Genomic DNA, 16535 nt, shown 5'->3' on the forward strand with positions numbered 1-16535 from the left:
CGGGCTCGATCCCAGGACCCTGGGATCATAACCTGAGCAGAAGGCAGAGGCTTTAACCCACTGAGCCAGGCACCCCACATCATTAGTTTTTGATGCAGTGTTCCAAGATTCATTATGTATAACACCCAGTGCTCCATGCAATCCATGCCCTCCTTAATACCCACCACCAGACTCACCCATCTCCCCACCCTCTCCCCTCTAAACCCTCAGTTTGTTTCTCAGAGTCTACAATTTTTCACGGTTCATTTCCCCCTCCAATTTGCCCCAATTCCCTTTCCTTCTCTTAATGTCCTCTATGTTATTCCTTTTGTTCCACAAGTAAGTGAAACCATATGCTAATTGACTTTCCCTGCTTGACTTTTCACTCAGCATAATCTTCTCCAGTCCCATTCACGTTAATGACATTGGCCACACCAACTTCTTTCAAGACATCTCTCCAAAAGCAAAGGAAACAAAAGCTAAAATGAACTTTTGGGACTTCAGCAAGATAAAAAAAACTTCTGCACAGCAAAGGAAATAGTCAACAAAGCAAAGAGGCAACGCACGGAATGGGAGAAGATATTCACAAATGATATTAAAGACAAAGGGCTGATATCCAAGATCTGTAAAGAACTTCTCAAACTCAACACCCAAAAAGTAGATAATCATGTCAAAAGATGGGCAGAAGACATGAACAGACACTTCTCCAATGAAGACATACAAATGGCTAGCAAACACATGAAAAATGTTCATCATCATTGGCCATCACGGACATTCAAATCAAAACCACATTGAGATACCCTTACACCAGTTAGAATGGCAAAGAATTACAAGGCAGGAAAAAACAAAGGCTGGAGAGGATGGGGAGAATGGGGAACCCTCTTATTACTGTTGGTGCAGCTACTTTGGAAAACAGTGTGGAGATTGCTCAAAAAATTTAAAATAGAGCTACCTTATGACCTGGCAATTGCACTAATGAGTATTTACCCAAAGACGCAGATATAGTGAAAAGAAGGGCAATATATGCCCTAATGTTCATAGCAGCAAGGCCCACAATAGCCAAACTGTGGAAGGAGCTGAGATACCGTTCAACAGAAGAATGGATAAAGAAGTTGTGGTCCATATATACAACAGAATATTACTCAGCCATCAGAAAGGATAACAGCTGGATCATTTTATGACTTAGTCACCCTCTGGTCCATCATCCCACCCTTGGGTCTATTCAGACAAGAACAAAATATCTCAGGAATTTTTGCAGTCATAACTATCATGGCTTTTTGGGAGATTTCCCTGAGATGAATGCCCATGGGAAACCATAGATGAAGCTTAACCAATATTTGAACACTTACTGCCTGGGATTGGATTGACAGTGCTGATGCAAGTGATCCATTGGAGAATGAGGAACTGACCTAAAGAATTCTACTTAAATTCTTATGGTCAGTTGTCAGCCCTGGAAAACTTACACTGGAACTAGATGAAGTTCTAAGAGATATTATTTTGATATGGACTAGCAAATGCCCCAGATTGAAGTAGACTCTTTAAAAAAAAAAGAGTTCTTGCTGTGTGAACCAAGCCCAAGTCAGCCAAAGGGTGAAAACCCAGTAAAACCAGCCAGAAAATAATGTGGTGTAGCTACTGAGTCAAGGGGTTCCCAAGGCTGAAATAGATGGTATCAACCATGAGGATCTTCACTCCAGGTAAATTGTTGAACTGGCCAAGAAAACATTCCAAGCTCATTTGGTTGAGCCATGAGCAGACACCACACTGTTTGAAAGTAAAAATAACTGTAAATCCTTATTGGCCTGGAGAGGCTCTTTCCTTCTTTGCCTCCTTGAGCCCTTCCTCCACCCTCTCTTCTTGCTTCAGCTGCTGATAGTACAGATACTGTATGGACCTTCCATGCTCCTTAGATAACTAGCATTGACTCAAAATCCACAGATCCACAGATATCTAGCACTGACTCAAAAAAATTCTGACTCTGCCTCCTTCACCTTCTGCTAGTCCACACACATGAGGAAGGCAGTTTGGCCACTGAATGCAGCTGTCCTTAGAAAGGGATCACTTCTTCATAGCTGCTTTCTAGGTAATGATGAGGACACAAGGGATGGGAGGTGATACGGGCTTATTTTGAATATCTGAGATTTCTCCCTGACCATTCTTGGGCATGGTATGTCTTTCTTTTCCCTAACAGCAACCCCAGGACAAACATGGTTAGCACACCCTCTAGATGGCAGCTCAATCAAAATGGGGCTGGGGAGATTCAGACTTAATTCTGGTTCAGTCACCTGATTCTCTGGTTGGATCAGTATGGTCCCAGATCATAAAGATAGTTGTCACTTGGTTGAGTAATCATCACCAAATTCCCCCATGTTGCCTACACAGGCCAAAGTGGGAGCTATTATGGGTCTGTATAACTTTTATTAAAATGTCCAAATTATCCTTGAATCTTTTTTTAAAGAAAGGCTCCAGGCCCGGTGTGGAGCCCAACATAGGGCTTGAACTCACCACCCTGAGATCAGATCAAGAATCTGACAACTGACTGAGCTACCCAGATGCCCCACTCTTGCACTTTTTTTTTTTTTTTTTTTTTTTTTAATAAAAGGTCTGGGTGTGATTAGGGGATATTGAAGAAAAGTTGAAGTTATCAACACTGAAAGTGGATATTGTGATTTTTAGGCAATTTTTAGGTATTTGACATCAATCCATCTTATTTACAAATGGGTTAAAGCGTTCCATCAAGTAAACTTAGGATAATCCTATTCCTCTCTACCCGTAAAATAAGAACTAATGAAGAACTAAGGTAATGTTTGGTGTCCTTCACAGCTTCCTCCCCACCTGCAAGCTTGCCCATGCTCTTTAAACAGCCCTCCCCCAGGGGTCAAATGACCTCAATGGATTCCTCCAGACTCTGCTTCCTACTCTCTCTTGTGACATCCTATCTTACACCTCAGTCTGTTTTTTCTCTTTGTCCACCTTAGTTGTAGTGGCCATTGTTGGTTGGTATCTGGTATCCATTCTTATCCATTTCTCCTACCTCCAGTATGAGTCCCTGTTGGGGACTCATGTGGGAAACCAACACCATTCAGACATTCACTTATTTCAAAGCAGTCAGGGGATGCTAACCCCATCCCCATCTTCAGAGGTGGCACTGATTGGTCTACGAGCAGCCCATTCTTTCTTTTTGCCAATAGATCAATTCCAGCCAATGAGATGCTAGAGGAAATGTGAGGAGGAGCTTCTCAGAAAAGTTAGCTTTCTCTCATAAAAGAAGGCCACAGAAAGAAACACATCCTATTTCTAGTTGTGATGTTTGGAGTTTCTGTAGCGATTTGATCCCAGCCTGAAAATGAAGCCACCATTCAAGATGGTAGAACAGAGAGAGGATAATAATGTTATAGTGCGTAGCCAACTGTGAAGCCCACCCTCCCTTTGGGAGATAATGTATTTCCTAAATATATAAGTCTGCTTGAGTATTTGATTCTGTTACTTGTTACCATACACTGAGTTAAGTAACTACATGAATTCTTCTAAGTACCTTAAATGAATTCATGTAATTAAGGTTTGTAACAAATCTATGGGTTTATTATCTCCTACCTTTGGAAGATAAGGAAACTAAGATACAGAGAGCTTAACTGCCCTGCGGAGGTGACACAGCTACTTAAGTGACACAGCTAGGATTGGAAACCAGATCAGGCTCAGAATCTACAGACAACCACTACTCTATCACCTCTCACTATTTCGTTACTCATAACCTAAAGCCTTTCAACCAATACTAACTATACCTTGCTTTTAAGACTGCTGATACTGACTACACCTTATTTTTTAAAGACTTTTAAGATACCTTGCTTGTTAAGACAACCAATACTAACTACACCTTCATTTTTAAGACTCAGCTGACTCTTGGGCTTTGGACCTCCAAGCCCTTCGGCTTCCAAGCCCACAGCAGCAAGCTAGCTTCACCTTCCCATGTCCACCTGCAGGGCCCACTGCTTGCCCCGAAGAGGAGATTGAACATTAACATCTAACTTCATTTCCTATTTGGCCACCTAGGAAGGCAGCCAAAAGTTAACATGTGAGCTCTGGTTTAACATTCTGTTTATTTTAAGCACCTTGATGTGAACAACTGGTTCAAAGGCCATCTACTGTATGGACCAAATAATGCCTTTTAGGAGAGACCCTTTGCGCTTATGATCTGGCTGGCAATAACTGGGAGATCTTATCTTTGCCCTGTCCCCGTTGAGGAAATAGATAAGCAGCTCCTCAAGCCTGTCTCAGGGGAACACACACACACACACACACACACACACACCACAGTTACTCCCCATATATGACATGGGGCAGGTGGGGATATAATTACCAGACAACAATTACCCCTTTTCGTCAGCTCTTTGTCCTGGGAAGTTCCTTCCCCTCTCCCCACTGACAGTTCTTGGCTGTGATCAAGGGGAAATATGGATTGTACTGGATAGTTCTGCAGCCCATTGCCCTTGCCAACCCCACCTCTTTCCACCAATACTATTGATAACCTATCAGAAAAATTACCAGATTTATTTTTTAAAATCATCAAAGAAACTAGGGCAGAGGTAAAAAACATTCTAAGTCTGGGGCATGGTTCTGTTTGGTTTAGTCAGGAGGGCACTATTGCTTAACATTTTTGTAGTAGAAATATCAAGTAACTCACTTTCAAGTTTTTCTCAATCACAAGGTGTGTAAACTTGAATAAAATGGACATATGAAGATGCCACATTTGAGGGGTCATAAAATATTATAGAATCTCCTTAGATCTATACTTGGAAGACTTGGTTTTTTTCTCCTAAAAGTTTTTGTATTATAAACATCTGAAGCCTCCTTTAAAAAAAGATCTTAAATGAAGCAGATGGTTCAAACTGATCTGAGTTTAGAGCTCAAAAAACTAGAACGTCTCTTTTCTAACTCACACTGGGCTTTGAAGATAAAGGTCAGAGAAGTCCCCTGTTCACATGGATAGTTAAAGAGAAGAATGCTCAGAGAGGGTTGGGATTTTTCTTTGTGTGCACCATGGAAGAAATTATTTATTTCACACTTAAGAAATTCAAATATTCTTGGGGTGGCTTAGCTGGTTAGGCATCTGCCTCTTGATTTCCACTCAGGTCGTGATCTCTGGGTCACAATCTCTGGGTGCGGGGAACGAGCCCTGCATGGACCTCCACGCTCAGCGGGGAGTTTGCGGGAGATCCTCTCTCCCTCTGCCCATCCCCCGCTCATACATGCATGCATGTGCTCTGTCTCTCAAATAAATAAATAAAATCTTTAAAAGAAATTTTTAAGAAATCCAAGTATTCTTTTCTCTAGACTGGAGAGAGAGAGAGAGAGACAGAGAGAGATATGATAATAGGTATCAAGAAAAAAGGTGGAGGGTAACAGCAATGAAAGACTCTGGATTCTATTAGAATGCTTTGCTATCTGGGAGGCTGCCTGGTTTCTTAAAAGAATAATTCACTACCCAGGAGATGGTCAGGATGATGTGTTTGTCTTTTGGAATATACTAATCCTTATTTTAGATAACAAGCACTTATTTAAGTATTCTTTTAATAATATTATTTTTAGTATGGTATACATGATACAATATTTTTTTCTGATTTTAAAAGCAACATATGTTTCATGTAAAGAATAAAAAGACACTTCTCCTAGTACATTCAAACATAAATATTTTTGAGATCCTACTATATGTGTATACTAGGAATGCAATACCAAACAAAAATGGACTTCATCTCTGCTCTTTTGGACTTCAGAACTGAATGGAAAGTGCACAGAAGAAAAGGCATTTATTTATTCTTTCAGAAAAATATTTATCGAGTCTTTCTTTTCATAGCCAAGTGAAAATTGCCTGTTATAGTGGTATTTATACTTTGCTCTTACACTTTGATAAGTAGTCAGACAAAAGGTGGGAAGATAATAGATACATACATACATACATACTTAGATATAGAATGTCATATTAAACACTTCCTGAATGAGTGCATTGCTGAGTTAATATAAATTGTGCCATAAACTCAAAATGAAAATACACTCATATTAGTATTATTTTTTCCAAGTAATTCCCTAACCACTGAATAAGCCAGAAGTCTAGGAGCTTCCCCTGGAGGATTCTCTCTTTTTCTGAGCAGCCCAACTGGCCAGGTGTTTCCAAGATCTTAAAGGGAGGGTCTGTATGATTTCCAGCTAAGACTCCAGACAGTCATCTCACACTACCCTCCAACACAGAAGTGAGGTCTTCATGATCTCCCAGTCAATGCTTATCTGCAGCTGACCTCATGCCTCAGTGACCCAGGTCATGATACACCATTTGCTCAGTTCCCTTAGGAAGTATGAAACGACCCTCAGAGCCAAGGATAGTCCATGTTACTGTCTCCTGCACTCCAAGCGTTGTAGAATGTACAGCACAACATTTTCAGCTTAGATAGCCTGTGGCATCAGCCAGCCCTAGAGGAATGGCATTAGACTGAGCCCTGAACCCCTGACCTTCCTCTTGGCCCGCCTAAGTGACTGTCTCAGCACATAGTAAGAAATACATTCACTCAACCCAATGGGTGCACACACATGCACACCCACACATGCTTATAGATGAATCTGAAACAAAAGCTTTACAGAACTTGCCCGTATTATGCGTGATTCATATGGCTATAATCTCTCTATCCTGTTATTCTATTAAAAAAAATACAGGTTGGCAGGGTGCCTGGGTGGCTCAGCTCAGTGGGTTAAAGCCTCTGCCTTTGGCTCAGGTCCTGGTCCCAGGGTCCTGGGATTGAGCCCTGCATCTGGCTCTCTGCACAGCGGGGAGCCTGCTTCCCAGCCCCACCTACTTGTGAACTCTGTTGGTAAAATAAATAAATAAAATCTTTAAAAATAAATAAATTAAAAACACTGGTTGGGAATCATTAATGATTCAAGACCCACTGTTTGAAAAACACTGCTCTAAACTTTGGTCAGCCTTTCTACTTAAACCTCAAAATCACAGAGGGTCTGATTGTGCCCTCATTTCCCTGGATGATAGAAATAAAGTTAAATCCTTTTTTTCTCCCCCGACATTTCTTTTTAAAGTAGGTTCGATGCCCATTGTGGAACCCAAAGTGACACTTGAACTCATGACTTGATCTGAGATCAAGACCAAGCTTAGATCAAGAGTCAGATGCCTGGGAGATCTGGGTGACTCAATCAGTTAAGTGTCTGCCTTTGGCTCAGGTCATGATCCCAGAGTTCTGGGATTGAGCCCCACATTGGGTTCCTTGCTCTGTAGGGGGCCTGCTTCTCCCCCTCTCCCTCTGCCTGCTGCTCCCCCTGCTTGTGCTTTCTCTCTCTGTCAAATAAATAAAATATTTTAAATTCATAGATATTACTTTAAAGAATTATATAATTCTTTAAATTTAAATTCTTTATTTTGAAATCAAAATAGCAGTTATTCTTGGAACATAGTGACAGGAAGGGAATGAAAGAAGTCTTTTGTTTCTGGACCTAAGTTTTGGTTACATAGCTGTGTTCAGTTTGTGAAAGTTCGTCATGTATCACTCAATCCCTAAAGCAACTCTACAAACCTAAATGTCCAACAAGAGCCAAATGGTAAATACATGATGGAACAGTCACACAATGGAATACAATGCATTAATGTGAGCAAGCAATTTACAATTACACATGATGGCTGAATCTCAAAAAGTTATAGTTGGAAGAGATGCCAGATACAAAATACTACATTTTGTATGATTTGTTGACAAGAAGTACAAAGCAGATAAAGCTAATCTATGCGATTTGATATGAGGATGGTGAGAACCTGGGGACATAATGAAAGATGTCTGAAGTCAGAGAAATGTTCTATTTTACAATCAAGGTGCTGGTTACACGGGTGTGTTGAGTTTGTGAAAACTCAGTATAGCTTAAAAATTGCAACAGCTCTATGAGAATATAGTTATTACTATTTCCATTTGCAGGTGAGGAGTCTGTGGTTTTGAGCAGCTGATGACCTGAACAAGGTTACATATTTCTTAAGTGGTAGAGCCATGCTGTCAGGGTCCAGGTGCATGATCATTCTGAGGAGTTCCTGTTGTTCCACATCTTGACAGCATTTGATGTCAGTTTTTTTATTTAGGCCACTCTAATAGGTGTGTAGAGGTATCTTGTTTGAATTTGCAGTTCCCTCATAACATGTTGAGCATATTTTCATATTATTTGGCAACAACATATCTTCTTTGGTGAGAGGTGTCTGTGCAGGTCTTTTGCTCATTTTTATTTTGTTAAAAAAATTGTTTTTATTTAAATTCACTTTAGTTAACATGCAGTGTATTATTACTTTCAGGGGTAGAATTTAGTGATTCATCCGTTGCATATAACAGCCGGTATTCATTCCATCAAGTACCCTCCTTAATGTCCATCAGCCAGTTACCCCATTGCCCCACCTCCTTCCCCTCCAGCAACCCTCAGTTTGTTCCCTATAGTTAAGCATTTCTTGTGGTTTGTCTTCCTCTCCATTTTTATCTTATTTATCTTTTCCTTCCCTTCCCCTATGGTTACCTCTTTTGTTTCTTAAATTCCACATATAAGTGAAATCATATGGTATTTATCTTTCTGTAACTGATTTATTTCGCTTAGCATAATGCAGTCTAGTTCTATACACATTGTTGCAAATGGCAAAACTTCATTCTTTTTGATGACTGAGTAATAATCCATTATATATATACTTCATCTTCTTTATCATCTGTTGATGGACATTTGGCCTCTTACTATAGTTTGGCTATTGTGGATATAGTTTCTATAAACTCTGGGGTGCAGGTGTCCCTTCAAATCACTATGTTTGTATCCTCTAGATAAATACCTAGTAGTATAATTGATGGGTCATAGGGTAGTTCTATTTTTAACTCTTTGAGGAATCTCCATACTGTTTTCCAGAGTGGCTGCTCCAGGTTTCATTCCCACCAACAGTGTAAGAAAGTTCCACTTTCTCTGCATTCTCACCAACTTCTGTTGTTTCCTGAGTTGTTAATTTTAACCATTCTGACCCCTGTGAGGTAGTATCTCATCACGGTTTTGATTTCTATTTTCCTGCCCTTGTGCCTATTTTTAAAATGGGTTTTTGATTCTCTTATTAATGAATTTTTTTCAAGATTTTATTTATTTATTTGACAGAGAGAGAGATCACAAGTAGGCAGAGAGACAGACAGAGAGAGATGAGGAGAAGCAGGCTCCCTGCTGAGCAGAGAGCCCGAATCGGGACTTGATCCCAGGCCCCTGGGATCATGACCCAAGCTGAAGGCAGAGGCTTAACCCACTGAGCCATCCAGGCGCCCTCTTATTATTGAATTTTAAGTGTTCTTTCAGTATTGTAGATAACAGTCTTTTGCCAGATATATCTTTTGTAAATATTTTCTCCCACTATAAGCCTTGTCTTCTCATTCTCTTTGCAGTGTCCATTGCAGAACAGAAGTTTTTAATCTTGGTGAAGTCTACCTTATCAATTATTTCTTTGATGGTTCAGGCCTTGTGTCTTAAAATAGTCATCGCCAAATCCACAGTAACCTAGATTCTTCTCCTGTGTTATCTTCTAAGTGTTTTATAGCTTTGCATTTTATATTCAAGACCGTGCTCCATTTTCAGTTAATTTTTTGATGGGTATAATTTTTTGATGTGTGTAGATACAGTTTTTTGCATGTGGATGTCCAGTGGTTCCAGCACTAACTTTCAAGCCTATTTTCTCTCCACTGTATCGCTATTGCTCCTTTTCCAAGGATTGGTTGACTATATTTATGTGGGTCTATTTCTGGGCTCTCAGTTTTGTTTTGTTAATCTATTTATCTTTTTTTTTTTTTCCTGGTACCACACTGTCTTGATTGTTGTAACTTTATAGTAAGTCTTGAAGTTGAGTAATTTTGTTCTTTTCCTTTAATTGGTATTGACTATTCTAGGTCTTTGCCCTTCAATATAAATTTCAGAATCAGTTTGTTGATATTCACAAAATAACTTGCTCAAGTTTCATTGGGATTTTGTTGAATCTATAGATGAAGTAGGGAAGAACTGACATCTTGACAATATTGAGTCTTCTTATCCATGAATATGGAATATTATTCTATTTAGTTTTTCTAAATTTCTTTTATTAGAGTCCTTTAGTTTACTTCATATAGATCATGTACATATTTTGTTATATTTATACCTACATATTAAAGACTTTGGTTCTAATGTAAATGACATTGTGCTTTTAATTTTAAATTTCATTTGTTTGTTGTTAGTATATAGGAAAGCAACTGGCTTTGGTAGATTAATTTTGCATCCTACAACCCTGTTATAATTCCTTTTACTTTCAGGTTTGTTTTTTTTTTATTCTTTCAGATTTTTCTGCATGGACAATCATTTTATAAATGAACAAAGGCATTTTATTTCTTCTTTTCAATCTGTATACCTTTCATTTTATCTTCTTATCTTATTGTATTAGCTAGGATTTTAAGTATGATATTGAAAAGGAGTGGTAAGAGGGGACACCTTTACCTTGTTTTTTATCTTAGCAAGAAAGGTTTTAGTTTCTGCTTACAAGTGTTTTGTAGATTCAAAAAAAAAAAAAATCAAGTTGAGGAAGTTCTCTATTCCTAGTGTGTGGGAGTTTTTATCATGAATAGATGTTGGATTTTGTCAAATGCTTTCTCCACAATTCTATTGACATGATCATGTGATACTTTTCTTTAGTCTTTGATGTGATGGATTACATTAACTGATTTTTGAATATTGGATCAGCCTTGCATCTCTGGAATAAACCCTACTTAGAGCAATTGGTCATGTTGTATAATTCTCTGCTCCATTCAATTTGCAAATACTTAAACTTCTTGTGTCCCTATTTAAGAGGGTTATTTTTAGTTCTCCTTTTTTGTACTCTTTTTTTTCTATTTTTTTATTAAATTAATTTATTTATTTTCAGAAAAACAGTATTCATTATTTTTTCACCACACCCAGTGCTCCATGCAAACCGTGCCCTCTATAATACCCACCACCTGGTACCCCAACCTCCCACCCCCCCAACTGCAAACCCCTCAGATTGTTTTTCAGAGTCCATAGTCTCTCATGATTCACCTCCCCTTCCAATTTACCCCAACTCCCTTCTCCTCTCTAACACCCCTTGTCCTCCATGGTATTTGTTATGCTCCACAAATAAGTGAAACCATATGATAATTGACTCTCTCTGCTTGACTTATTTCACTCAGCATAATCTCTTCCAGTTCTGTCCATGTTGCTGCAAAAGTTGGGTATTCACCCTTTCTGATGGAGGCATAATACTCCATAGTGTATATGGACCACATCTTCCTTATCCATTCGTCCATTGAAGGGCATCTTGGTTCTTTCCATAGTTTGGCGACTGTGGCCATTGCTGCTATAAACATTGGGGTATAGATGGCCCTTCTTTTCACGATATCTGTATCTTTAGGGTAAATACCCAGGAGTGCAATTGCAGGGTCATAGGGAAGTTCTATTTTTCATTTCTTGAGGAATCTCCACACTGTTCTCCAAAGAGGCTGCACCAACTTGTACTCTTTTTATTTGGTTTGGTACCAGGATAATACTGGCTTTCCAAAATGAATTAAAAAATATTTGCTCTTTTATTTATAGGTTCTTAAGGGGAAAATTTAGATTATTGATTTAACTAAACAGTGTTGTTTAGTTTTCAAGTATTTGGAAATTTTCTTGTTGCCTTTACTGATTTCTGTCTGACCCCATTGTTTTTGGAAACACACTTTGTGTAATCTCAGTTCTTTCAAATTTGTTTAGGTTTCTTTTATACCCCAGGATACAATCTATCTTAGTATATGTTTCACAGGTACTTCAAAAGAGTATGTTTTCAACTATTGTTGAGTGGAGTGTTCTATCAATGTCTCTCTCTTTTTTTTTAATTTGACACAGAGAGAGGGATCACAAGTAGGCAGAGGGACAGACAGAGAGAGAGAGGAGAAAGCAGGCTTCCCCCCGAGCAGAGAGCCCGATGTGTGGCTCGATCCCAGGACCCGGAGATCTTGACCTGAGCCAAAGGCAGAGGCTTAACCTACTGAGCCACCCAGGTGCCCCTCTATCAATGTCTCTTAGATCTTGTTGGTTGATGGTCTTATTAAGTCCTTCTGTATCCTTCTCAGTTTTCTAACTAGTTGTTCTATCAATTGCTGAGAGAAGAGCCTTGAAGTCTTCAACTATAAGTATAAAGTTGTCTATTTTTCCTTGTAGTTCTATCAATTTTTTCTCAGATATTTTGGAGCTCTGACATTTGTGCATGTGTTTTTTTCTTTTTAATACACAAACTGAAGAGAGACTTAGTTCAAAAAAGAACATGAACTTTGTCCCATGAAGTGACAAGCTAACATGACTGTGTCAGGCACCTGAGAAGGACAAGCATTGAAAGTACAAAGGGCAAGTTCTTACTTCACTGGACAAATCATCATTCATTAGACACCTCTCAAAATTGCTATTTTTGACTGAAATCTCTGAAATGAATGTATCTCTTAAAATAGAAGTCTCTAAATTCTCCACTGCTATTTATTATAATGATTATCTTGAAATGGAGTCAGTCCCAAGGTTCTTAATAATGGCTCCCAAAAATGAGTTTATAAATGTGAACTGATTTACTCAAATCAGGCTTGGCAATTTCCCTTTTCCAAATAAGGATACTGGTGCCCAGAACATTTAAATAATTGGCCAGAGGTCACCCCAGTGTGGTTGAGTCCAAACCAGAAGCCTGTTTCTTCTATCCAAGCAGTTCCTGCTTTTTGGTTCTGAGTTATGCTGAAGACCACACTTGGAAAGTTTGGGTGACTACTTTGCGCTAGGCTTCAAGGGGGATAGAGGACCAGAAGACAGGGGTTTTGATTTCCAGCAGCTCATGATCTTAAAGCCTCAAGTGCTACCATTTAAACACTCATTGAATTCTTGACTGCTCACAGTATCTTGTTGTCTTCACCTTCTCTCATTTCAGCAGAGAAGGTAACAGTGAAAAGATGGATTGTCTTTCGAAGGTGTTGATTAATGACTTGGTGAATGTCATGAAGTGAATAAACCACCCATATCTCACACTAGATTGATAAGAAATGACAGGTTGTTTTAAATAGCCAATCCTTCTAGGTCACTTAAAATATCATTTGATTTACAAAGCTAAATGTACCATAGGTTTGGGGGAAAAGGTACATTAGCTTTTCAAAAGCCTTTAACCCTCTGCCTCCAATGTCAGAGTTTAAGGAAGCACGGTCTTGCCAAGGATGTGAGACACCCCTTGGATCACTGCTTACCTTACTTTTTCAACAGGTGTTTTGCTTGGCATATGATCCTCCCTGCAGAAAACATCTGGTCCTACAGGTCCTTACATAACCTTTCCCTCAATGCAAATCCTGTCCCTGCCATTTTATGCCTTGGCTCTTGCAGTCCATTATTTATTTAAATCTTTCATTTCCTTTGAGGGTCACAGCCAAGCCACAGCTGCTATGAAGACCTCCTGTTCCAATCCAGCCTGGGGGGATTTCCTCACCTTCAGTACAGAATATAGCTATGTGTACCTCTTGCTCAAAACATAGGAAGAGCAGAGCATAATGGTTAATACTTCACACTCCTTACATAGGCATGTGGATTTAAGTTCCCCACTGTCTGGGGAAGTTCTTTCTTTCTTTTATTTTTTTTTAAGATTTTATTTATTTATTTGGCAGAGAGAGAGAGAGAGAGGGAGCACAAGTGGTGGTGGGGGGCAGCAGAGGGAGTGGGAGAAGCAGACTCCCCGTTGAGTAGGGAGCCCAATGAGGAACTCAATCCCAGGACCCTGGGATCATGACCTGAGCCGAAAGCAGAAGCTTAACCATCTGAGCCACCCAGGCGCCCCTCTGGGGAAGTTCTTTAGCTGAGCCTCAGTTTCTTCATCTGAAAATGGGGTTCAAACCTCATAGGTTAAGTCAATTCTTATTAAAGTGCTTGAACAACCCAAATGCCCATCAAAAGATGAATGGACAAAAAAAATGTCATAGATACATACAATGGAATATTATTCAGCCTTTAAGAATAACAAAATTGTCACATGCAACAATATGAATGAACTTTGAGACATTATGTTAAGTGAAAGAAATGAGACACAAAATGACAAATGTTGTGTGATTCCACTTACATGAAGTAGTTAGATAGTTCAATACATAAAGACAGAATATAGAATAGTAGTTACCAAGAGCTAGAGGAAGGAGAGAAAGGGGAGTTATTGTTTATTGGATACAGAATTTCAGTTTGGGATGAATGAGAAAGTTCCAGCAATGGATAGTGGTGATGGCTGCACAGCAAAGTAAAACATACTTTATACCACTGAACCATACACTTAAAAATGATTAAAATGGCAAGTTGTAACAAAAAAAAAAAAAAAAAGTCTAAAGGTGGGACGCTTGAGTGGCTTAGTTGGTTAAGCACCAGGCTTCAGCTCAGACCATGATCCTGGGTCCTGGGATTGAGCCCCCTGTTGGGCTCCCTGCTGAGAGGAGAGTCTGCTTCTCCTTCTCCCTCTGCTCCTCTCTACCTCCTCCCCCTGCTTGTGCTGTCTCACTCTCTCTCTCAAATAAATAAAATATATTTTTTTAAAAAGTGAAAAAGTACATTATGCCACAATTAAATTTTATTTATTTATTTATTTTTAAAGAAGTAAGGTCTGCTGGAGAGAGCCGGCTGGCTGACTTGAAAGGGCTCACCTTTTGTCACCTGCACGACAAAAGAGTGATTTAAAAATGGATTACGCCAAACAAAAAAAAGACAATTGTCATATAGTTTCACTTGTAGGTGGAATATAAGGAATAAGGCAGAGGATCATAGGGGAAGGGAGGGAAAACTGGTGGGAAGAAATCAATAGGGAGACAAACCATAAGTGACTCTTGACTCTGGGAAACAAATGGAAGGTTGCAGAAAGAGAGTTGGGCGGGGAGATGGGGTGATTGACATTAAGGAGGGCACATGGTGTGATGAACACTGTGTATTATACGTAGCAAATGAATCATTGAACACTATATCAAAAACTAATGATGTACTACTGTATGTTGGCTAATTGAATTTAAATTTTTAAAAATCTAAAAAAGTAAACATAAAAATAAAAATGGGTGATATTGAGAAGGGCAAGAAGAGTTTTGTTTAGAAGTATGCCCAGTGCCATACTGTGGAAAAGGAAGGCAGGCACAAGACTGGGCCAAATCTCCACGGTTTACTTGGGTGAAAGATAGGCCAGGTCCCCCTAAAAATTATTTTTTAAGTGAAAAAGTTCTTCAGAAAAATTTAGACAATATCCATGTGGCAGCTGGGTGGCTCAGTCGATTAAGTGTCCAACTCTTGGTTTTGGCTCAGGTCATGATATCAGGGTCCTGGGATCAAGCCCCATGTTAGGCTCCACTCTCAGCAGGGAGTCTGCTTGAGGATTCTCTCTTTCTCGCCCTCTGCCGCTCCCCCTGCCTCGCTCTCTCTCTCAAGTGAATAAATAAATCTTAAAAAGATTTTAAGAAGGAGAAGTATGAGAAGAAGGAGGAGGAAGTGGAGGAGGAGGTGGTGGAGGAGAATAAGAAGGGATCCTAAGGAGCTAGAGTGAAGGTCTGGAGAAATAAAACAAGGAGGAGAATAAAAAAGCCAAGAACAACAAAAGAAAACAACCAAATTCCATAGCGCGTTATTCCTTTGGCGACCAGTGTGGGTAACTGGTGCTCTATCCTGCCAGCATGTATTATTACTTTAACATGTTGACTTGGCCGAAGGAAGAAATGGTTTTAAGTTTCTTACCATAGTGCCTCTTACGTCACAGTTTGGGAAACCAATGTGAATGTACTGCCAGCTACTGCCTGTGTGTGTCCCAACTACATGCTCAGATACCAGAGAAATAACAACAGGGTAGATCTAGTATATGTGCTGCCGAAGCGAGCACAACAACAGGGTAGATCTAAAAGATCTAGTGAACCCATAGTAAGATACATTTGAACTAGAGCTCCTTTTATCACTTGGCCTCCCTACCACCCCATTTTAACTGGAGAATAAGGAAAAGTACTTCAGGTCCCTTGATACAGTATCAACACAGAGCCATGGCCCCTATATTCAACTGTTCTTGAAAAGTCTGACAATTCCCTTTTGCCAGTGCATGAGCACAGTGATAAGCAGCTTTAGATCCCTTTGGAGAAGGATCAAGGGAATGTTTACCATAAATACTTGTAGTAACATTGCATTGTCTTTCCTCAAAGGGATCTATCTCTTCTTCAGTGAGTGGGCTTTGGGTCTGTGAAGTGACATTTAGAAACTGGGTGCAAGAATCGTTCTCTCTGAAAGAAATGCTGGTGAAGGTTTCTGTTCACCAGTTCTCGATTCTTTCCATTTTATTATACAGGTCAAATAACATTCTGGTTGACTTTCCGTCTCCCCTCTAGGAACACCATGACTTATTAGCTGAGAGTCAAAGCATACCAAATACTACTATAGCCTTGCTGCCTAATATGGCGTATGCCCCCTTTATTCTAACAGTTAAGAGCTGCCATTGGTCTCTGCCATTCCAGAATCTTACTATTGCCTTGATATTA

At 39.5% G+C, this 16535-nt stretch overlaps 1 long non-coding RNA gene across 1 annotated transcript in view; it reads left to right on the top strand.

Moving 5' to 3' along the window:
- Window positions 1-6623, top strand: part of LOC131809314 (uncharacterized) — a 105252-nt gene extending 98629 nt beyond the window's left edge. Inside the window, exon 5 of the long non-coding RNA XR_009345115.1 lies at window positions 370-6623. This is a non-coding gene — a long non-coding RNA (uncharacterized LOC131809314). The remainder of the gene's footprint in view (window positions 1-369) is intronic.
- The last annotated feature ends 9912 nt before the right edge of the window (window positions 6624-16535 follow it).

This window comes from Mustela lutreola, chromosome 10, assembly GCF_030435805.1.
Source record: "Mustela lutreola isolate mMusLut2 chromosome 10, mMusLut2.pri, whole genome shotgun sequence".
NCBI classification, from domain to species: Eukaryota; Metazoa; Chordata; class Mammalia; order Carnivora; family Mustelidae; genus Mustela; species Mustela lutreola.